Source organism: Mus pahari, chromosome 1, assembly GCF_900095145.1.
Source record: "Mus pahari chromosome 1, PAHARI_EIJ_v1.1, whole genome shotgun sequence".
Lineage (NCBI taxonomy): Eukaryota > Metazoa > Chordata > Mammalia > Rodentia > Muridae > Mus > Mus pahari.
In genome coordinates, this window is record NC_034590.1 from 106,306,211 (window position 1) to 106,329,927 (window position 23,717).

The window sequence follows — 23,717 nt, forward strand, 5'->3', positions numbered from 1 at the left end:
TTTGTATTTTCTTTGATGGATGTATCAGTATTTTCTATGGTATCTTCTACACCTGAGATTCTCTCTTCTGTCTCTTATATCCTGTTTGTGATGCTTGCATCTGTATCTCCTGATCTCTTTCCTAAGTTGTCCATCTCCAGAGTTGCCTCCCTTTGTGTTTTCTTTATTGTTCCTATTTCCACTTTTAGTTCTAGGATCATTTTGTTCAATACTTTTACCATCAAGGGGTAACCTAGGTCTGCTGGGTAAGTTTTGTCAAAAAACAGTGATCTGAAGTAGGGCTTGCTGTGCATACCTGAAACCCCAGTGCTTAGGAGATGGAGGCGAGAATAGGAGTTCAGGTCCATCCTTGGCTACATAGTGAACTCAAGGGGAGCCTGGGTTACATGAAATTTTGTCTCAAAACCACTTTGTGATTGTTAATTTTTTTTCTAAGTTCGTGTCTCACTATATGGTGTTGGATGGCCTAGGTCTTTTTATGTAGACCTGGTTGGCCTCCAACTCACAGAGGTCCTTCTCTGCTTCCTGAGGACTGGGGTTAAAGGTGTGTACCACCACACCTGGTGTGTGGCCTTTAATCTTGATGCTCAACTTCATGGGCTTTAGAATCCCCAGAGGAAACACGCCTCTGGGCATGTCTGTGAGGGAATTTTTAGATTGAGTTGAGATGAGAAGACCCGCCCTAAATGTGGGTGACATTGTTCCATGGGCTGCAGTCGCAGCCTGAGTAAAAAGAAGAAAAATCAATTGAGTACCAGCCTTCATTACTCTGCCTCTTGACTATGGATACAGTGTGATCAGCCACCTTCTACTACCATGCCTTCCTCATCAGAGAGCACTGTATCCCCTAGAACTGTAAGCCAGGATATACAGGAAAGTAACTCACATGTGCTCCCCGACCCCCAGTATATCAGAGCTCTGCGGACATTTTAGCAGGTGGGGAATAGATTTTATTTGAGTGGCCTTTCACCCTTGGGTGGCTCATGTCATTGTGGAATGGTGAAGGCATATTTTCTGTGTTGCTTTACCTAGCCATCCTGTCCCACCTTTTGACATTGTGACACGCTGTTGTATGGAACTGCATTCAAAGCTATTATATGGTGGTACAGTAAAGGTTGTCTGTGTTCTCTCATAGTTCATCTTACCAAATTGTCAGTCTTAGCTAAAGAGGAATGGGCAAGTAGTGGCTTTCTTTTTTCTCTTTACATGTGAGGAAGCTGGGTTTCAGTAGTACGTGGGACATAGAGTTCGGTAACCCAGATGTGTTGGTAGACCACGGGCAGGCTTCCTTCTCACCATTGTGTGGTGCTTTCTTTGCAGTGTGTCGGCCAAGAGGGTGCTGGAAAGCCTTTGTGGGGAGGAACAGGATATCTGCAAACACATGTTTGTGTATTCAATGAGGGCTTCTGGGCCAGTGTCCTTGGCAAGGAAGAAAATCATGTATCTGAGTCTGCTCCTAATGATGGTTCTCAGGATCCCATAAGGAATGTGCAGCACTTTAGCTGGGATGAGTGCAGTGCAGATGGAATGGCAAGACCCTGCCTATAGATGCTTTGCTCCTTGTGGTCCATCTCTGCCCTATACTCATTAGTGAGGGGAGGGCAAATGCACTGGGGCTAGAGGAGGAAGGGACCATCCACGCACTTTATCACTTCTCTGCTGGACAGGGACCCTTGCATAATCGTCCTCTGTGTGCCTCTGGAGCAGCTTCTGAGATTTCTTGTCGATGGGGGATGTTGGCGACTGGGCTGGGAGATTCTAGGTAGAGCCCTGGTCTGTGAACTCTGGGGTGTATCTGGGGATCTGTCAGCAGTTTGAGAAGAGTATAGGGGTAGCTAATAAGGATGGCTGGAGAGGTAGGTGGGGCAACTCCAGGAGGGCCTGTCCCATGCTGAGGAGTGTGGGGATAACAGGCCACTATTCTGATCCCTAGGAAGATCAGTGAGGGGTGATGCCCGTGGAGGTCATGTGGGTTCTGGCAGTGAAGGGGTGGTGCCTGTGGAGGTTATGTGGGGTCTGGCAATGAAGGAGTGGTTCCTGTGGAGTCATGGGAACAACCTTGTCAGCTGACTGAGAGCTACATGTGACACGGGAGACTAGTTAGAAAAGACAACTACATATAAGGTCACGTTATTTCTTTTTGTTATTCTGTTTTGATTTTTAAGATAGGTCTCATGTAGCCCAGGTTGGCCTGGAACTCACCATGTCTGCTAGAAATGACCTGGAACTCCTAATCCTCATGCCTCTACCTTCCAAGGGTGAGATTAGAGGCTAGAACCATCTAGCTGGGGTCGTTCTCCTTATTCTGAAAGGAGGAAATGTTTGGTGTATGTGCTTTTATTTAACATGGGTTTTGAAGAAGCACACTGTCTGCCTTGCCGGGCATTTGGGCTCTGAGGGGGGAGATTGCCTTATTTTAACTGCTCATTCAGGCAGAGATGTCAGCAGGGAGGAAGGCGGCTCATTAACAGGCACCTCCACCCCCAGTCTGCGCTCTGTGGGGGGCAACCTGTACTTCCTGTACGCAGGCCTGGCATCCTTAAAACCACACTGACAAGGTTTAGGTGTACAGTCACATCAGAATGCAAATTAAACCTAGAGCCTGTGCTTACTTTGCTTACAGAAAGACCAGGGGAAGTTCCCACTGGGTGGTAGATTCCTGTGGGGCTCTGCTGGTGTTCCCAGTGCAGGAAGAACTCTGAGGGCCAGTGGGGTCAGAGGCCTGTCTTCCAGCGCTGTAACAGAATACCTGAGACTGGGTAGTGTATAAGGAAAGAGCTTTTGGGCTCCCAGTATTGGAGCTGGGGTGCTGGATATCAGGGTCACGTGTGGTAAGGACCTTGTGTTGCTTCAACTCCTGTTGAAGAGCAGAGGTACAGGCAGGCATCTGCAGAAGGGAGAAAAGGAGGCCACGTCTTGTGATAACTGACCTATTTCTGAGAGAAAGACCCCATGAAGTTGTTCCCTACAGTCCAAAGCCCTTTCACTGGGCACTACCTTTCCATACTGAACAGTGGAATTGTTCTAGTACATGGGAGAAGACATAGCAGGCTTGTGCTAGCCCTTGTCTTCAAGAGCTGTGTTCTTGAAGGTTTGGGTAGATAAGACTGGGTAGACGATATGTATTTGTATCTCTGTGTGCTGGTGAGGGCATCAGGAAGACAGAGAATTTGGCCTTCATGGAGGGATGTTAGTGGTGGAATTTATTTGTGTGCGTTATATTTTTGTTTTTCTTTTCTTTTCTTTTCTTTTCTTTTCTTTTCTTTTCTTTTCTTTTCTTTTCTTTTCTTTTCTTTTCTTCTCTTCTCTTCTCTTNTCTTCTCTTCTCTTTTCTTTTTTTCTTTTCTTTTCTTTGTGTGTGTGTGTGTGTGTGTGTGTGTGTTGTGTTTGTGTGACCAAGAACCCAAGAGAATGATTTAAAGGAAAGTTTGTTTCAGCTCATGTTTTCAGAGGCCTCCGATGAGAGACTCCATTGTTTCTGAGCCTCTAAACAGAGGTAGAGAATCACTGTGGTCATGTAGCAGAGACAGAGTGAAGTGGGGGAGGGAGAGAAAGGGAGATAGGATAGAGTCAAGGTCACAGTGTCTTTCCAGGGTATGCCCCAGTGACCTACTTCCAATGAGTCTTTTCCTTCTCATACTGTCATGGTATAAATCCATCAGTGAATGAGTCTATTGATTAGGTCAGAGCCCTTAGGATCCAATCATATTCTAGTGATTGGAACCACCAGCTGAGGACCAAACTTTTGACACTTGCGTATTCTGGGGACACTTCACATCTAAACCATCACAGTTTGAAATAGCCCTTCTGAATGAATGGCTTCTGAGTAGAGATTTAAGTGCGAGAGGTAGACAGCCACTGGGAGATCTGGGGAGAGGTCTCTGGGGGCAGGGACTATAGCTATAGAGCCTTGGGTGATCAGGGTCGGTGTGTCATATGGACACATGGTGGGTCAGAGTGGTGCAGAGGAGCCGGAGCCCACAGGCTTTACTCTTTTATGCGGTAGATGCCAGAGTTCATGGAAGGTCTCAGAAACAGAAATTGAGAGTCTCAGTGTTCCTAGATTGTCAGCTAGTTAAGATAATGCCAGCCATGACTCCTGTGCCTGTGTCAGGTGACAGGGAATCAAATGAGCAAGCATGTCATGTCCTCAGCACAGTGGTGGTAGGAGCTCTGTTCTGGGTATGCTGCTGTTCTTGTTAGTAAGGCTTTTAACACTCAAGGGGAAGTTTCTAGAATAATGGGCAAAGAAAAGAAATGATATATTTCCAAAAGTTACTGAATTTAGCCAGCTATCCCAAGAAGACCCAGGTGTACTATTCTTTATTGTGCAGAAAAAAATTTGTTTCTGTCACCATTGCGTTAGCATCAGATTAAGCTGTCGAGTCAGATGGATGCAGGGCGTCGTGTGGGCTCTCCGCTGATTAACAGGCTCCCTGCGCCTCCTCCAGCCCATCCGTCTCTGGGCTGAGCAGGGGTTTGAGAACTGACTGGTAGTTGCTGGTGGGAACGGAGTCCCCTTGGGTCAAAGTCGAGAGACTAGGGGAGGCTGCTTCCAGAATGCTGCTTCTGACAGATAACCAGAAAGTTTTGTTTTGTTTTTTTTTAAGAAAGATGAGCAGGTGTAAACACGGGTAAATCTTAAAGTTCAAGCTTACCCGTCCTCCTGATCAGGCTCTGAGAGTTGCTGCCTTTCCTTGGATGTGGGGGACCAGACACAGATAGGTAAGTGGGCCTTTCAATCGTAAGCTCAATACATCCCAGGCATACTGGGGTCACTGGCATGCTGAAGTTTTTACTCCCCAGCTCTCCTGGACATGATGGCTGTGACTTTGTCACTAGCTGGAGTTGCCCTTGGCCTTGAGACTAACTTAGTAGTTTTAATTTCTTTCTGTCTTCAAAAGCATGGGGCTTAAAAACCTCTGCCTAGCTCAGAATGAGGCTTCCTGAGGATTTAACTGTTTCCAGGGTATATTAAGCTGTGGGGCCATGCAGACTGTTCTGCTGTGGGTCCAAGTTCTCTATGGGCCTTGTGGGTTGTGTGCATCTTAAGGTCCTGGGAATCCAGAATGCTGTGGACATAGGGGCTGTGTGAGACTGAGGCCTGTGTGGACCTGAGGTGGGTCTGGGTTTCGTGTGGGATGGAAGAGGAAGTCTGAAGTGAGAACACTGGTTTGTGCTCTAGCCTCACCATGTCTTCTTTCCATTCCCATCAACTGCCCTCTTTCCCTAGAATCACCTAGAAGCGTCTAGAAACACCAGACTTCACAAATCCTGTACAAGTGTGGAGCATGGCTGCCCAGTACAGTATGTTGCTTAGCGAGAGCCTGGTGTAGAGACCCTTGACCTGTTTCCTTCCCATCACTCTTCCCTTCTGCTTACGACAAGCTCTAGCTGACCCTCCTGCTCAGATCCAAGGCAGAGCGCACTGGGACCTACCTGGCCCCACACATGCCCAGTGGGATCAGACTTTGCTTACCCAGCCTTGACCCTGAGTTGCATGTGCGGGAGTACTCAGGAGTCACCTTTCTCTCTGTACTCTGATGACCCCCTTTGTCCCAAGACCCAAACACAGAAGCACCCTGCTGTCAGCCCTCAAACCTTCGCAGGCTCAAGTTCCAGATGCCTCTTCACCCTGGCGCTCCTTCCTGCACATTCCATTACACTTCCTTTCACCTTCTTGGTACTGGGTTTATCCTGCAGTGCTGGAATGCTGGATCGGGAGCCTTTTGAGACCTGCACTGTGGACACTACGTGACCGATGGCTACGCTTTGCTGGGCATGGACTCTGGTCTCCCTGTGTCCAGGGTCAGAGGTTACAGTTGTGTGCAATGAGGCTGTGTTTGAGACCAGGCCTTCAGAAGGACAGCATGACCAGATTGTTAAGGTACAGTGAGGTCACAGGAGTGAGGTAGAGCCCAGTCCCAGAAGTCCATGCCTTGCAGGGTAGGTTGTAGATGCTCTGCCAACATGCCAGGGAAAGAGCTCTCTGCAGGAGCCTAGGTAGCCAGGCTTCTGAGCCTTTATCCCATCTAGACAAAGTTGAATAAGTGCCTGCCATTTAAGCCAGCCTGTGTGGTGTTGTGCTCTGCCAGCCAGAGCTGAACGAATATGGTGATTGTGCATGAGGCTGGGGTTTGGGGGTGAAGATAGATCTCTTGATACTGGGAAATTTGGGGGTCCTTCTTGTGGGTTCTCAGGCTCGTTAATAGAAGAATTTACAAACAGATAGAGAAGGAAGTTGCAGGACCATTAGAGTTTGTTAGAAAAACAGCCGGACAGGTGAGCTGTGAATCTTGGCAGCTGTTGCTGAGGAGGGGGCTGGAGAAAGGGGGAGGGGAAAGCAGTGCCTGTGGGAGTTAGGGGCTGTGAGTCGGGGGCCAAAAGGGTTTCAAAGAAAGAGAGAGGATGTCCTGAGGTCAGAGAAAGAGACAGCTTGCTAAGAAGAGCAATGGGCTGGCAAACTGAGGGAAAAGTCCCAAAAGCCTGGACCAAGAGGCCTGTGACCCTCTACAGGGCATTATATAGACTGCCCATCTTCTCTGCTGCGCCCCACCCCCACCCCCGTGTGTGCTCTGTTCCATGCCTGAGGCTCAAGGGCAGAAGGCAGTCTTCCTCTGCAAACTGGCCACCTGGGTTCTGTGGTAAGTTAACCCTGTAGCGTTCTCACTCCAGACCTCTAGTTCCTATTCGCGCGCGCGCGTGTGTGTGTGTGTGTGTGTGTGTGTGTGTGTGTGTGTGTGTGTGGCATATGAAATGCAGAGTATAAGCTTTTTCATACTATTTCTGAGTGCTCCCTGCTTGCTATCCCATAGATGAACAACATGCCCCTAGGCCCTATGTTGGGGGCCCATTATGGCCCAGAGAGAAACTGCTGTATGAAGCCAGAGTCCTGGGTTGGGGAATGTGTTGTGAATATTAAAATACAGAGCTGAATTATTCTTGGTTATCATTTATTTATTTATTTATTTACTTATTTGTTTTTATTAGCAGCTGTTTACTGTTTACTTCCACAGTTGAGAGTCGGCAAGGATATGATTAACCCTGAGGGCCATTTTCTAATGTAATTATTAATGACTGATTCTGCTTATCCTGGGAATCAATAAGGGGGGGTATAGTGGCCTGATGTGTACTTGGACTTGATTCCTAGCCTTTCATAAACATGATTCCAGGACAGCGCTCCTATTGGCTTATTACTCAGAGTGTGTTTGGTGAGCCTGAAGTGTGTGATTACTTCCACATAATCATCTTGATAGGCTGTGTTCAGTACGTGACTTATGTTAATATGGCAAGTACTGCTGAAGTCTCCCGCCACTAATGGTTAGGGCGGGGATGGGTAGTAATTGATCTTCCTGGGAGTGCTGCAATGTAAAAACAATCCGGGCTGTTGGAAGTATATTTTACAAGTGTGCATTGGGCCTTTGGGATGTTATATTGAAAAACCCAATTGTACAGTTACCATGGGAACCCAATTAGAATAGATTGCTTTTTTTTTTTCCTTTTGTCTTTCATCTTGACCAAAAATCTAATGTATTTTAAGCATTTTCATATGGAACTGTGTTCCTGTACTGATGCATTCTGCCACAGGACTCTCTTTTTTTTTCACCCCCAGCTTTAGCTTGGCATGGTGGTGTTCTTTGGTGGTGCTGTGTGGAGATGCCTCCCAGAGAGATTTAATCACATTTTTATGGGAAAGTTTGTGTGCATAGTGGTGGAGGCCTTGGCGTTTTTAAGCGTGGGATGAGGGGTATCTTCCTGAGACCATAGCATAGACAGGCAGCACCCCCATCCTGGAGTCCCTCTCCAGAGGAAGATCTAGGCTATCCCACTGAGCTCCTGTGGGTAGTTAGGGGATTGTGTCCCTTAAAAGTCCTGGGTTGCAGAGTGCTCGAGATGACAGATGAGTGTTCTAAGCCTGGGGACCCCAAGCTTGGTCGCAGAGTTTGTGCTCTTAAAATTTGTTAGGGTTCCCCGGAGCTTCTGTGAGCAGTACACAGAGGCCGCTCAGTTTTCACACGATTGGCCCAGGTCTGCCTTGGCATGCCAGCCTCCAGGGATCCTTTCTGTAAAGAAGCATGGTATTTGCACCTAGCCTATCACACCTTCCATCGGGCTTTGAACCACTTAGAAATTTCTGTCTTTATTAGTAAATTTTGTTTTTCATACCTCCATGTATGTATCCTGCGTATTTTGTTCCCTTTGTCTTCACGACTTTCTCCCTCTAAATTTTTAAAAGCATCCATTGCAACATAACTATCTAAATAAATAAGGAAATTCAATAAGGAAAAAAATTATATATGTTTGGTACACGTAATATCCTCCCCCAAATTCCAGTTAATATGTGGGCTAAATCCTTGAATGTGGAGGTACAGATGGCCGACTCTATTGCTGTATTAGAGTTAACACTGAGAAATTGAAAAGTATTTATTAATTCATGTGAACAGCCATAACCCATTCGATTTCTGCATAAAGCGCATTTTTCAGTGGAAGGCAGTTTTATTTTCCATAAAAGGCAATTAGCAGCAGGAGTGTTACTGGTCTGCCTTTGTTTCAAGCCTTCCTAATATCTGGGTGGATAGATAGCAGTGAGGTGCTCAGATCCGCGTCTGTATGCAGACTGCCTGGATGTGTGGCTTTGGTTCAGGCCTACAGAAAAGTTGGCCTTGCTCAGTGGAGTAGATGGAAAAGGGACCAGCAGCTTAGGCTTTCAGGTGCATGTGGTGTCCTAGAGCCCCATCACAAGGGGCTGACTTTTGAAATGTGGCAGATTGGAATCCAGTCCTGTGCCTTCCCATCTTTCATCTTCCAGTGCTGACTTTAGCATTAGGTGTTTGCTGTAGTTTGAAATGAACATCCCCAAAAGCCCATGTGTGGAAGGTCAAGTCCCTAGGAGGTCCCTATTAGGAGGCTGCAGAACTTTGGAGAGATGGAGTAGAGGAGAAGAGGCCCTGGTGCCTTAGAGGGGGTTGTGAGACCCTGGTCAGTTCCCTTTCAAGTCTAAGTGATGAAGTGAATACCCTTGCTTCGCTGGTGTATCTGAGCCATGACCACGCAGCCTCCCATAGGTTAAAGCAACTCTGAGGAGAGCCAGGCTTTTCCTGTGTGAGTTGGCTGGAGTTTGCCACAGTGAGGGAGCCTGCCTGGCTTGGCACCTTCCTCAGCCTGAAGGTGTTCTGCTCCTTCATGCAGTGATGATGACGATCAATCGCCACCCGTCATGGCAGTTTTGGATTCCTGGCTGATCCCCATCTGGTCCTGAGCAGGTCCCTTCCTCTGTGTGTCAGACCCCATGAGGCACGGTCCTGTAGCTTTCTGCAGACCTACCTCCTCTGTGATGAGGACCCAGGTGAGGCTGCTGACACGTGGGCATCATTCTGCGTCCTGTTGGTATTGTTTTACCTTTAAATGTTTTCTAGAGTTTACCTGGGAAGCTGTTTAAGTGTGCAGTCTTCTCTAAGTATTTACTGCACATCTAGGGCTGTTTTTCTTCCTAGTATGTGCCTGTTCGTCCCATCTGTTCTTCTTGGGACTTCTTTCTTTCTTCTCTTTTTGTGATTTTTAAGACATCTGACCCTTTCATTTCAGTTGTTGAATTTATTGGCTGAAGCAACTCCCCTGTTCCTTTGTTGTCTTTCACGTGTATGTGGGGGGTTCAGTCTCTCCCTTGTTATTCTTTTATTTTTATTTTTATTTTTTAGATAGAGTCTCACTGTGTAGGTCTAGCTGTTCCGGAACTCACCCTGTAGATCAGACTGACTTTGGACTCACAGAGATCCTCCTGCCTCTACCTCTGGCATGCTGGGATTATATGTGTGGGCCAAGATGCCCAACTAGTAGTCGTCTTTTATAAATATAACATTCATTTACTTGGAAGTTTCCATTACTTTAGCTCTGAGTAGATCCTAATTTTAATCTAGTATGCATGTGTACATACATGTATATGCATGTGTCTGTGTATGTGTGTGTGGATACACATGTATGATATATTTGCAGGGTGCATATGCATGTATACACACATGTATATGTATATTGATGCCATATATGTATACATGTGCATAGGCATGTGGATATGGATGTGGATACATATGCATGATATATATGCAGGATGCATACGCATGTGTATGTATCATATATATATATATGTGTGTGTGTGTGTGTGTGTATGTGTGTGTGTGTGTGTGTGTGTGTATGTGTGTATTACACTCAGAGATTGAACCTGAGCGATCTGGATCCCTAGTACTTCTTGGTGCAGGTCTGCAGGTGTGAGACATCTCACTTCTGTTTTTGCTGTTTCTGAAGTGATCTTTACTTCCCTCCTGGCATCCTTGTGTCACTCACAGAACTCTGGACTGAAGTGCTGGGAAGACCGTCTGTCCACCATATCCTTCCTGACATAACTTCAGATAGGCAGTTGCTCTCACTCTTCATCCTGTGCCTCAGTGTGGGATTTATCTTTGTGCCTTCCCTCCAACCACAGTTCAGTTTTGTCTGTCACTTGTTTTCAGCCGTGTGATTGTTTGCCTGGCGTAGTTGTCTGCATTTTCTTCTGCTTGGGTTCCACTGAGCGTCTGGTGTCTGTGAGGTCAGGCTTTTCAGCAGTTAACACCCCTCACATCTGAGTCCTGAGAGCCCCACTCTGTGCCAAGCTTTGTGGTCCTGCTCCCATCTCAGTGACATCTGCGTGTCTTCTTCACTTTATTATTTCTTAGCATGTGACTAGTAGAGAGAGATGCTTGTCACCACCCCCTCTGCCTCATCTAACCTGTTGATCACTGCCCGTGTGTTTCTTGTGACACATCTGTGTAAGTGCCATTGATGCCGCCTGCTTCTCTTTCCTCTATCTTTAGGGATTTGTTCTGTAGAGTAATTTTTCTCTTAGTTGTGGGCCCTAAATATACACGTCCTTATATATGTATTAGTGGGTCCTGGGCATCTGTTGTTGAATGTTAGATTTTATAAAGGACATTGCTCTGGTAAAGATAACTCACATCATATGCTTTTAAGGCTCAATTTTAAGCTTTATTAGGTGGGTCTGGAATAGGCTTTCATCCAGGATACATTAGCCTGACTATTAGGGCAGTGACTTGCTTTGACAGGTAAACACACACACACACACACACACTCACACACACACACACACACAGAAGGGTGCACACACATGTGTATGCATTTATGTGTATGTGCACATATATGTACATATATGTGTGTGTTTAGATGGTGTGTATGATATAAATTGTTTTATTGGATCCGAACTTGTGGTGGTGTGACTTAGGCTTCTGCAGCTCACCATGTGTTTTCTGAGACACCAATGAGAGTCAAGTAGCACCTGAGCATCAAATGAAGTGGCCGTGACATCTGTTCTCCACAGATTCTGCGTAATGAAGACTTTGCATGCTGACTGGCAAGGAGATGAATCATCTTTGCAATGGTGCTGCCGTGTAGATCCTTGTGCTAATCCCTGAGCAGCCCCTTCTCCGGTACCAGCCGTACGTTCTTAGCAGTTTGCTCTTTTCAGCTTCATCTTTTTTTTAATTAACTTTTTTATATAAAATCTATTTTGATCGTATTTATCCCCCTCCCTAACTGTTCCCCATTTCCCTTCCCATGCCACTTTATATTCTCTCTCCCTCTAGTACAAAATCAAAGGCCAAAGAACTCCACAAAACCACAAAGCTAGCTGGGAGGCAGTGGCACTCTCCTTTAATGCCAGCAGTCAGGAGGCAGAGTCAGGCAGGCACAAGTCTGTGAGTTTGAGGCCAGCCTGGTCTACAGAGTCCAAGACAGCCGAGGCTGCACAGAAAAACCTTACTCCACTCCCAACCCCCAAAGATTGTAGACAAAATAAAATAAAAAGTCCATAAAAACCAACCATGGGCCGGGCAGTGGTGGCGTACGCCTTTAATCCCAGCATTTGGGAGGCAGAGGCAGGCAGATTTCTGAGTTTGAGGCCAGCCTAGTCTACAGAGTTGAGTTCCAGGACAGCTAGGGCTACACAGAGAAACCCTGTCTTGAAAAACCACCACCACCACCAACAACAACAACTCCAACCGTGGAGTTTGTTTTGTGCTGCCCCAGCTGCTCCTGGGCTTGGGGCTGTCCCAAAGTGTGGATTCTATACCCAATGACTTTCCATTGGAAAAGGTGATTTTTCCTTTGTTAGCAGGTAACATTTGCAAATAGCATCTTGATTAGGGGTGGAAGTCCTTGTTCACTTTCCCCTCTCAGCGCTGGGGCCCTGTTTGAGATGACCCTGTGTAGGCCCCGTGCATGCTGCCACAGCCTCTGTGAGTTCATACATCAGTCCTGTTGTGTCCGATGACACCATTTCTATCCCCTTTGGCTCTTACCATTTCTCCTCCTCTTCCACACAGCAACCTGAGCATTGAGTCGGGGGTGGGATAGGGACTGAAAAGACATCCCAATAGGACTGAGTGCTTGGTGCGTCCAGCTTGGTCTTTATGCGGATTCAGAGATGGAGGAAAGTTGTCTGTAATTTACATCACTTTTCTAGTCATTGTTTAGTTTCAAGTGTCACACCATTCTCTGCTGTGTCTCTTCTCTGACAAATGTCCTGACAGAGCAATTTAAAGAAAAGAAGGGTTGACTTTGGGACCCACTTCCACAGGGTTTAGTCCACAGCTGCTTGGCCTGTGCACTTGGGCTGTGGTGAAGGGTGTCTTCAATTTCTTGTGGACAAAACAGCAGAAAGAAGCTACAGGAAGAGACCGGACAAGGACAAGAGCAAGACACAGCCCCCGAGGATGCACCCGCAGTGACCTAGGTCCTCAGATGTCCCACCTCCTGCCTTTCACCTGCTCCAGATAACACCATCATCATATAGTGAGTCTGGCAAAGGTTTTAAAAAGTCATACTAGCGAGCCAGTATTCCCTGGATCCACCATCACAGACGACCTCAGATGTGTGCTTTACCACTGCAGCGACTTCTTAATCCCAGCAGGGAGGAGGACGACGGTGGACCCACAAGTCCTTTTCTACTTTTCATGTTGTCTGCCATGGGAACAGGCATAGGAGAGCTCATAGGCCATTGCACGTCCGCTTCCAGCAGTTCAGACTTCATCTTTCCAGTCTTGCAGTGGTACCAAAGCTCTGCAGCCCTGATGCTGCTGTCTGCTGAGGGGAGAACCATCAGGCCTGACTTGGTTCCTGTTGCCTCAAGTGGTTTGAGAACTGTTGGCAAGGTAACAAGCCCCCAATACACCCAAGAAAAGCAAGAGCAAGTGTGAATCCTGTGTGAGCGTTTAGGGTCAGGTCAACGGTTTGGTTGGCTTGCCCATGTGCTCGTGGTTTCTCTGAGCAACAAGCAGTGGGTTAGCAAAGCCCTCAGTGGGTAAGGTGCCTGCCACAAGCCTACTGAGTTGGGTCCCCAGAAACCAGATGATAGAAGAAGAGGGTAACTCCTGTAAATGATCCTATGAGGTCTGCAGCTATTCCCAGGTGTACACACACACACAGACACACACACACACACACTTGTGCATGCACACAAATCGGTATGTAAACAGATAAATGTACTTTTAAAAAAGAACATAGGTGATATTGTCTTTGTGAGCTGATGAATGCTTCCTTGTGATGACTTCTCCCCCTTCCCCCTACTTTTCTCCTCTTCCTCCCACTTCTCTTTTCAACATCTGTCTTCCTGCCTCATCCCCCACAGATCTGGTTCCAGGCTTGTGCCACCACACCTGGGTGATCACCTGGCTTTCTAAGCATGACTCTCATTAGACATGAATGCCTGGGATGTTATATATCTGGTTGCTATGGAAATAAAAGAGGGAGGGGGTTTCCTATAAGGTTTTGGATTACACATAAAGTTTATATTGTATATATAGTAATCCTGTGTGTGTGTGTGTGTGTGTGTGTGTGTGTGTGTGTGTGTGTGTAGAGGTGATGAGAGGAGAAGAATACAGAGGAAGAGAGGATGAGAATATCTTGGTTCACATGAAATGCTCATGTTATGGGATTAGACTTTGTGGTCTTTGTGAATTTGACCTCCTTCCACCCCCAGCTACTTTACTTCTTACTATGTTTCCTTTTCTGTCTTCATTTCTTCTCTGTCCTTTTTTGCTAAGTTACACATTGTCCCAGGCATGCTAGAGAATACACAAGATCTTCCAAATCCTAGGACACTGGCAGGAGAATGCCTAGCACAGCACCCACCCTGTGAGGTAGGCTCTGCTTCCTGTCCTGCTTGGCCCCACCCCTATGATGTCACTGGTCTGAAAGTTGTATTTATGTAGTGTTCCTATGTGTGGTTGTTTCTCAGCAAAAAAAAAGAGGGTGCTGTGCTGCTTGTGAGAACCAGAGCCTCTCTGGCCTTTAGAACTTCATCCACAGCTGCATTTGGCCAGTCTCTGTGTGCTACCCACTGTCCACTGTGACACTGGCCTCTGTGACTGTCATATGGTTTGATGGCATCCTTCTTTGTTCCCCTGTTAGAGACATTTGGACCTGCCCCAGGTTTCTCTAGGCTCCACAGTTGTGGTGACTCTGGCATGTGGCTCTAGCACACAAGTGGAACAGTTTCTCTTTTTCGTGTACTCAGGCAGAGTCGTTGGCCTGAAGTGGCTCTGTGGTACCAGACCATTATGGCTTTGTGAAAACAGCTAAAGCAGATGAGATCCTATTAATGATTCATTCCTAAAGTTACCCTACTATGGATGCTTGCTAGCCTACTGTGTGGCAAGAAAGATCTCCCTGTGATCTGCGTGGGGATGTGGTACCTCAGTGTGGTCTGCTAGAATTTTGTGATCCTCCTGCCTTTACATGCCGAGTCCTGGGATTTCATGCACATGCCCCATTCCTGGACTTGATGGGTGCTAGAGATAGAGTCCACAGCGCCATGGATGCTAGCAGGCACACTGCTGATGTAGTTATGTCCCCAACCCGTATTCATATATACCCCTTTGCCCATACTCTAATGTCTTATCCCTTTCTTATTCATTTTTAGGAATGTTTTATATATTCTGGATTTTAATTCTTTGTCAGTGATCATAGTTCGGGATCCACTTTGTCATTTTCTTGATGGTAACTTTGGTGGGCAAGATTTCCTAGTTTTAATATAGTTACATATAATTGGTTTTGGATTTTTTTCCTTTAAAACTTGCACATTCTGTGCCTTACTTCCAAAAGCCCTTCCCTTTCCTCCATAAAAATGTTGCTCTGTATTCTCTTGTAGAAATATCAATTTTCCTCTTCATATTTAAGTACATACACCATTTGGAATTAATTTTCGTCTGTGGTATGGAGTGGAATTCAAATTCTTTTACTGTGAGCAGTTTTGATTTCCTGTTGCTCCTTGCTGGTTCTTTCTCTCATCATTAACTTTTGTTTATTTACATACTTCATAAACACTTATTTCCTATTTTATGTTGGTATCTGTAAGAATCTGAAACCTTCCCTTCCTGCGTAGGCTCCAACCTGTCTGTCATATTCTTGCACCTCTCGCACGTGACAGCCTGGTCCTTGTTGGTCTGAGACTTGACTGAACTCATCTCACTTGAGTCTCATCAGCTTGACTCCTCCTCAGGAAGACATTGGTTAGTGATGCCTTCTTCATGTCCATTAGGGGCACTGGGTGCCTGCAGCCACTCAGGCAGCACTCAGCCATGTTCTGGTCTGCTTCTCTTGGTATTATGAGGGGAGGTCCACACCCTGTGCCTGGATGCTATAACTGCAGCTGTCACATGTCATGGTCACCCTGTGCTCATTTGGCTCCCTCTCCTCGTCCCTCCTGGGTTGTTCCTGCTTGCTAGAGAGGCCAGCGTGAATTTAGAAATTGTCATTTGTTCAATATCTGTTATATTAGAACCCCTTAATCCAGTTTTCTCAAAAAGAAATGGGTTGATACACTTTTGCCTAAAGCTGTCATAAGTTAAATATAGACAAAATCTTGAAGATTGAGAAAAGTAATTTTCAAATCAATTCCTAGGTAGGCTCAGGTCAGTTTCCACAGATGCATGGGCAGGTGTATGCCATCACCTGGGTCCTGAGGTCTCATCAGTCAAATCTTGGGGCCTCTGCTGCAACCCAGGCTCCATTTGCACAGCTTCCCACAATGGCTTATCAGAGCCAACTGCCTTTTGGAACAGAATCCCATGCCACACATCTGGCCTCAGAAGCGCTCTACAGCTGTGGAGGAAGGGTCTGCCACCACTCTCCTCATGCATTCTTCATGGTTCTAAAGCCAGAACCATGTGACATCACTGCCACGTTCAGCTGCCAGTTTGGGATATGAACCCTGTATCCTTTGAACCACATTTGTGGCAGATTTTATACGCTCTTGCTTTGTAAGAACAGAACAGCCTTAGGCTTTCCGTTCATAAGCTGGGTGCTTAGCTGGGTGGGATATTATCCTGAGGACATCCTTCCTTTTTTCTACTAAGAATCAGGTCTCTCCTTAATGGGGCTAATCTCCTTACCAATTGCAGCCTCTCTTCCAGCACAAGCCTTGCCTGGAGCATTAAGCTTGTCTGTGTTCTTTTTCTCTCCAAACTGTGCATCCTGTTTTTCTGCTCCCACTTGCTCTTTTTCACTGTAGACCTGCATGAGAGTGATTGTTTGTAACCAAGAGACAGGGTCAATATTAGGCTGTCTTGAAATCTCCTCTGCCAAGTTTATCTTTAGGCAGATTCTTAGGAAAAGGGTGGAAAGCAGCCACATTCTTTGCCAAGATATCATGGGAATGCTCTGTAGCCCAGATGCTAGTTGTTATGAACTTTAATGTGGCAAGGGGGGTACCTGGTGGGTCCATACCAAGGTATCCCCCTGAGGAATCACACCATACAACAGATCTGGTATCAGGGAGTTTTTTGGGGGGCGGGGATGAGGATATGGAGAAGGGGTAGAGGCAGAGAGTAGACCTGGATCTGAGTTTCCCTTCATAGGGACAATGATATGATTGCCTAGGGCTTTCTAGGAGCATAATAGAAAAGAACCATGCTATGTATACAGAGGTCAAGTCTCACTGTGACCTCTGAGTGCTTGCTGTGTGACTAGTACAAGCTAGGGGTCAGATTTCCAGTTGTATTACCTTGTCATTAGCTTGAATTTCAGGAGCCATGTGTAGGTAATAGTAGCTGTGTAGGGAAGGGTAACCCCATGGATTTGGAATGTATCAGAGGGTATTTCATTATCCTTAGTTGATTTAAATTTTGACCTCTGGGTTTATGTGCCATTTGTTCTCATCAGATCGGTTCTGAGCACCCGGAAACACTTTCTGTGCAATCACAGGACCCCTGCTTTCCCCTAACTAGGAACCATACCCCAGGGCAGCCCGTAGGGAGATGAATTTTCCCCAACAGGACACCAGCAAACATGATACAGGCTGAAGGAGAACAGAAAAAAAGACTATTGATGATATTTTGTGTTACAAATATGTAAAAATAAAATGAAGATGTCATAGACCCTGGGCATATGCTGCTGTTTGGTTTTTGGCGCCCCTTGAACTGGATTTTGTTTTTTTGTTTTGTTTTTTTTTTTTTTTGTCAAAATAATTTTAATGTTATGATCATGCTTTTCTTTGTTAGTTTGTAAATGAAATTGGTTTCTATGTGGTAGGAGGAAGGTGATTTCAAGTCCAGAACCCAGGATCCTCTGAGTCTAGGCAGAATTCTTGCAGCACTGAATGCTGCCATTGACAAAGTCTTTTCTTTGAGTCTTAAAATATCTGCTTTGTAAAACTGGGTTAAGTTATTTTAGAACTATAAATGGTTGCTTGGTAATTAGGTGTTTGGTTTTATTTGTTAAATAGAGTGCTTATTAAAGTTCAGTGCTCCCCCCCCCCCCGCCCTTTTCCCATGGAGCCGAAGCTTTTACTGGCTGAGTGGTAAGAGACAGCCTGCGTGTTTCATCTGCTGGCCTTGACATATGTGGTTGATAAATGCGCTCTTGAACTTTTGCATTTGTGCCTGCGCTGTAGAGAAACAGAGCTCTCATCTCTCTTGATAGGCCCCACTCCAAAATTCTGCTCCCACTTATATAATCAAGCTTCCTCCATGTCACACAGGCACTTTGAGGAACAAGGATGCGGGCACGCTCTCCCTGTCAGATGCATATGGAATTTGGCCCGTGGTGGGCTTATCTCTTCCCACCAGCTTCTCTCTTTACACATCTAAAATGACACCGGCGTGTAAGTTCCTGCAGAAATAGCCCTGCATTGGGTCAGCAGCAGAAGATGCCAGGCCATTCCCAGAGCACCCAGAGGCCAGAGCTGTGTCCTCGACAGTGTCCAGTGGGCTGAGGATGATGGCTCTCAGCTGACAAGATTGATGTGGCCGTAGGCTCTCGTGCGGTCTCCTGTGGGCTGGGAGTGAGCACTGCAGCCCTCCTCATGTGTAGTTGTCTTCAGAGGAGCACAGCAGTGGGTAACTTCGCATATTTGCTGTTTCGGATCTGCTTTTTAATTTGTTCTCAATCTTTTTAAAAAATTAATTAATTATTTTTTATTTGTTCACTTTACATCCTGCTACTGCCCCCCTCCCGCTCACCCCCTCCTGCAATCCTTCCTCCATCCCCCTTCTCCTTCTCCTCTGAGCTATTGGGGGGGAGTCCCCTAGGTATCCCCCCCACCATGGCACATCAAGTCTCTGCTGGTCTAGGCTCATCCTCTCCCACTGAGCCCAAACAAGGCAGCCCAGTTAGAAGAACATAGCTCACGTTGCCCTCGTTCTAAAAATTAAACAGAATAGAGTCTGAGACCAAGCACTACTACACCCTGAAAGCTACTTCAGGAGCATTTAAGGGAGTCCCAGCACTAGGAATGTTTTTGTTATGAGCCCATGTTCTTGCGTTCTGCCTCCCCAAAGCTGATCGGCCTCCTGCCTCCATTCCCTGCACTCTGTTTGCCTTTTCCATAGGATCCAATAAAAATAAGTACATTTTAAAATTTATGAAAGTTTAATGAATGGCCAGCAAGAGGAGGACTCCTTTCATAACAAGATTAATACCTAGACTCCAGGGACATAACATTTTAGTAAAATCAGAATTTGTGTAGCCCTCCTCACAGTGCTTGCAACCTCTGGCTTCCTTATAAAAATGTCTAAATAAAATACTGGCGGCAGTCTCTGCTCAGGATTCCCATCTGCTCTACATGCCCCGACCCGGAACCTGTCAGGGTGGGCTCAGGGTAGAATCTCCTCATGTTCTGTCCCCTAAGCTTGTATAGAGGGACGGTATCTGATGAAGCTGGAGGGATAAGCCATACCTGGCCTGGGTGTTTTTGGGAAAATCCAGAGAGAAGCTATAAGCGACACTGAGAGCTCTTCTACCTTTTTCTCTTCATTATTAAACTGTAAAAGGGGTCTTGCTGTATATTTTTTCTCCTTAATTTTTTTTTTTCTCGTGAGAAGCCTTTTGGGGTGGGTGCTGTGGAGCAGATAATGGGATTGGTTTCTGAAAGTAATGGGGAGCTGCGTTTCTTGATCTAATTTATAATGAGATCTAAAGCTGCTGGCCAGCTGACACTAATCTTAATTTATGATCTGTTTAACCTTTTTATTTCCCAGCCACAGCCCACACCCCCATCTCTACACAACCTGTTTCAGAAGCAATATGCAGGGTGACAGCTCTGTGTCCCAGGGCCTCCGTCTGTGGCCCTTTCTGAGAGTTGATTCCCCAGCTCCATCCTCCATGAGACATGCTGCATTGGTTCACAGTGAGGGGACCAGAGTAGCCTGCGTTTTCTTTATCTGTCGCCTGTTCCCCTTTCTGCTTCTACACAGCCAGTCTTGGGGGTCAGAATGGATGCAGCATGTATGGATGACAATGACAATGGATTCTTTTTCCTTTATCTGTTCTCACTTTCTTTCTTCTCTTTTTATCTCAAGATAGTTTGGGGCTTTCAGGCAGATTGTGCCTGAGGTGCAGGAAGTTTTTACTTTAGATTTCTAGTGATTTTCCCCTCAGTATTAGCACAGTAGGTGGCCTGAACAGTCACCGCTGTGGTGACTGCTTTGTTTCCTCACCTATGACGGCTTCCCCCTCCTTTCCCAGAGTCCTGGCATCGGAAGGTGGGGCCGTTGGAAAGATGATGAGGGTAGATGATTAGAAATGAGGGTAGCGTGCCATGGAGTGAGTAGTGCTAATAAAGTGGGCTCAGGCGAGATGGTCACTCCCTGAACTGTATGAGGACTCAGTTGAGTATGTGCCAGCCACAAGCCAGGATGTGAGTTTTTGCCAGACATCCCCTCTCCAAGTGTGATCTTGGACTTTGAGTGAATTTTTGTTATTTATCAACCATCTGTGTCTGAGGTCTATGTCTTAGTCTGCTGAAGGAGCTGAGATGCCTGGCTTGTGCAGGTTCCCCTTTTCCCTCAACCTGGACCATGCTGAAGAGCTCTAGTGGTTTTGTTTGTTTGTTTGTTTGTTTTTGTTTTGTTTGTTTTTTGTTTTTGTTTTGTTTTGGGGCTCAACTGTCACCAAGGTTACTAGTGTCTCCTGATTGGACAGAGCTTGCAGCTTGGGTGTAGAGTTGCAGCTTGCTTACAGTACACTCTGGGTTGGCCCTCACCAAGTGCATGTGTCTATCAGATGCTTGCTGCTACTGGTCACCTTGAAACCTTAGGTAAGCAGAAACCTTACATGCTTCTTTGCTTTAAAAATGTGTGTTCGGTTAGGTAGTGATGGGGGAAAGAGGTCGGCTCCATGAGTTAAAAGCCAACTTGTTCTACATTGTAAGTTTCAGAGCACTCAGGGGTACATACCCTGCCTCAAAGACAAACCAAACCAAAACAACAAAATTCTCAAGTCAGACTCTCATATGTGTGAGAGTGAGTGTGCCTGTGTATGTATGTGTTTGTGTGCATTGTATATGCATGTGTGTGTACTTGTGCTTGCAGTTACATCTGCCTGTGTATGTGCATGGGGTCAGGAGTTTATATCAGGAGGAGGAGGAGGAGGAGGAGGAGGAGGAGGAGGAGGAGTCTTCTTCTTCTTCAAGATTTATTTATTTATTTTATGTAAGTACACTGTAGCTGTCTTCGGACACCCCAGAAGGGGGCATCAGATTTCATTACAGATGGTTGTGAGCCACCATGTTGTTGATGGGATTTGAACTCAGGACCTTTGGAAGAGCAGTTAGTGCTCTTAACCACTGAGCCATCTCTCCAATCCCCAGTCTTCTTCTATCCCTCTCTACATTATGATGATGATGATGATGATGACAATGACAACAGTGTCTCTTGATGAACCTGGAATTTACTGTTTTACCTAGCCTGAATCACCAGGAAGGCCTTGGAATCTGCCTGTCTCTGTCCCCTAGCATTGGACTTCCAGTTTCAAGCCACCATACCTGGCTTTTACAGAGGTGTTGGGGATCCAAACTCAGGTCCTTATGCTTGCATAGCGACACATTACCCACTGAGCAAGCACTTTACCACACTGAGGCATAGCTGAAGCCCTCTAACTCCTTTTTTCCTTCAATTATGAAGTCACTGTTTCCCCTTGCTGCTTAATTAGTGTCTTTCGGGAAGACATTTTGAGACCATCTTAGTTTCCCCCAGGAGTTCACCCAGTTATCTTGGCCACCATGACACCTCCTTCCTGCAGCAGTCACTGCTATAAGAAGTGCTTCTATTGCTTCCTCTCCCTCTTGGGTTACTCACTGGAGATGTTCTGAAGGAAAGCCATACATTTACCCAGTTATGGCCGCTGACCTGGTGCCATCAATCCTCGTATTGTTACTCAAGTGATGTCTATATGTTTCCTTAGGGAGATTCTAGAGGTTGGATCCTATGTTTTTGGGATATACCCGTCTTTTTCTAGAATTGTCATCTTTCGGGTACCACTGCATACTCTAGTTTATCTTCATTTCTCTATTCCTGTGCTCAGTTCCTTTTGGTAGAGAACACCATTCAGAAATGAAGACCCGAATGAAGAGCTGTGCTGGCTGCTGCCAACACACTAGTGCTCCTGGCCTTCCTCAGTGCACGGAAGTTTGCATGCTCCCTGACCTGTGCGTGTACATAAAGCCGTCTGTATTCGTGCATCTGACCTCTGCACTCCTGATAACCACCACAGCTTCATCCCAGTGCCTCCAGTTCTAATGCCCTTCTTGTTTGTCATTCCTTCTGCAAGTGGGAAACCTGGTGGTGCTGACCTTCAGTGGATAGCAGCAGCTGCTGTCAAGTGATGAACCAATCATGGCATTCTGCTCACTGGCTACAGGTAGCCTTGCAAATAAAACTGCTTTTGAAAGTGAGCATTTCCTGGGCTCTCTGAGTGGAAACACTTCAGTCTCCAAGAAGCCTCTGTTGACATTTAGATTAAACTAAGTAGAAAACAAAATCCTGCTGTTGTAAATGATAAACTCTATGGCATGTTTCTAAGTAGATGTACCTGCTGGTGAGCTTCTCTTTCGCGTATCCACGCAAACATACACTGTGTGCAAAGGATGAAAACAGGGTGACCAAAGTCCTGTGTTATTTTACTTGGAAACTAATCATTACTGCCCATTGTATTCTCTAAGTTAGGGCTTTTCTCTTCAGTTGTTTGATTCCCCCTTAATTCCCCCTAACATGCACCTTTTCGCCTACCCAGGACTCATGGATTATTCTCTTTGTCAAAAATGGAAATATTGAAAATGCATTAGATGACCGTGACCCTCTCCAAAGACCTGCCTGCCCCTTAGTTGTCAGAAACTCTGTGATTATGTCCGTGCCACTTGGCATTCAAGACGAGGCGTTTTCAAATGTGGTGTGGCCCGGTCAGTGTGTAGCAGGTGGAAGCTTTCCCTACACACTGTGGCTCTCTGAGGGTTTACCTTGGCTAGGTTTGCTGGCTGCAGAGGACTAACACACAGTTCCTACCGCTCGTCATCCGCTGGATAGTGCGCATCACTGGGAACACTCGTGAAATGACTAGATCTCGCTTCTGGAAACAGTTGAAAAATAATTTGGAGTTAATTGTCCTGAAAATTCACTTATTGTATATTAATAGGTTAGGTATTCCCTAATTCACTCTTTCTGAAGCATGGCTTCATTTTTCTTGCCCTCTTTTTTTGGCACAAACCTTTTAAGAATGGGCCAATATTACAACTCTTGGGTCTGGAAAAAGGATAAGGACTCCAGTTTTAGCATTTTAAAAATGTGTTCTCTCTCTCTCTCTCTCTCTCTCTCTCTCTCTCTCTCTCGTGTGCGCGCGCGCGCTCCCATGGGAGTCATGCTCATGCCATGCCATGCCATGCCATGCCATGCCATGCCATGGTGCATGTATGGAGGTCGGAGGATGGTTTTCAGGTATTGCTTCCTCTCCTACTTGGCTCCAAGCCGGCACCATCTTTTCCAGTGCTTCTCTGGCATGGGGCTAGCTGGCTTGTAAGCTTCCAGGCAGTTGTCTTACCATAGGAACTGTGGGTCTAAAATCCACACCACTGCATCTTGTTTATTATGTGGGTTTTAGGGATATGAACTCAGATTGATGTTCTTTGCCACAAGCATTTTACCTCTCTCTCTTTTCTCAGGGTTTTGAGACACGTGGGGACTGCCAGAGGCACATTTGCTCAAGAGAGTCCCCATTTTCTTATCCTGGAGTTGCTGGTCTTCCTACTCAGAGGGCGGTTCTTGGTGGAGTCTGATAAGTTGTCCTGGACTCTGAGGCTGTCGGAGGGGGCACTGGCTAGTTTCGTGCAAACTTGACACAGCTGGAGTTATCACAGAGAAAGGAGCTTCAGTTGGGGAAATGCCTCCATGAGATCCAGCTGT

At 46.2% G+C, this 23,717-nt stretch overlaps 1 protein-coding gene across 3 annotated transcripts in view; it reads left to right on the top strand.

Moving 5' to 3' along the window:
• Positions 1-23,717, top strand: part of Mgmt (O-6-methylguanine-DNA methyltransferase) — a 239,404-nt gene that overhangs the window by 10,524 nt on the left and 205,163 nt on the right. Inside the window, exon 1 of one of the 3 annotated variants that reach the window (XM_029536643.1) lies at positions 4,701-4,725. The exons of 1 other annotated variant lie outside the window; for it this stretch is intronic. The gene's annotated coding sequence lies outside the window, so the exon portion shown is untranslated. Of the gene's footprint in view, positions 1-4,700; positions 4,726-11,458; positions 11,478-23,717 lie in introns of those variants that run through there. One more of the 3 variants, XM_029536649.1, reaches the window with a different exon arrangement.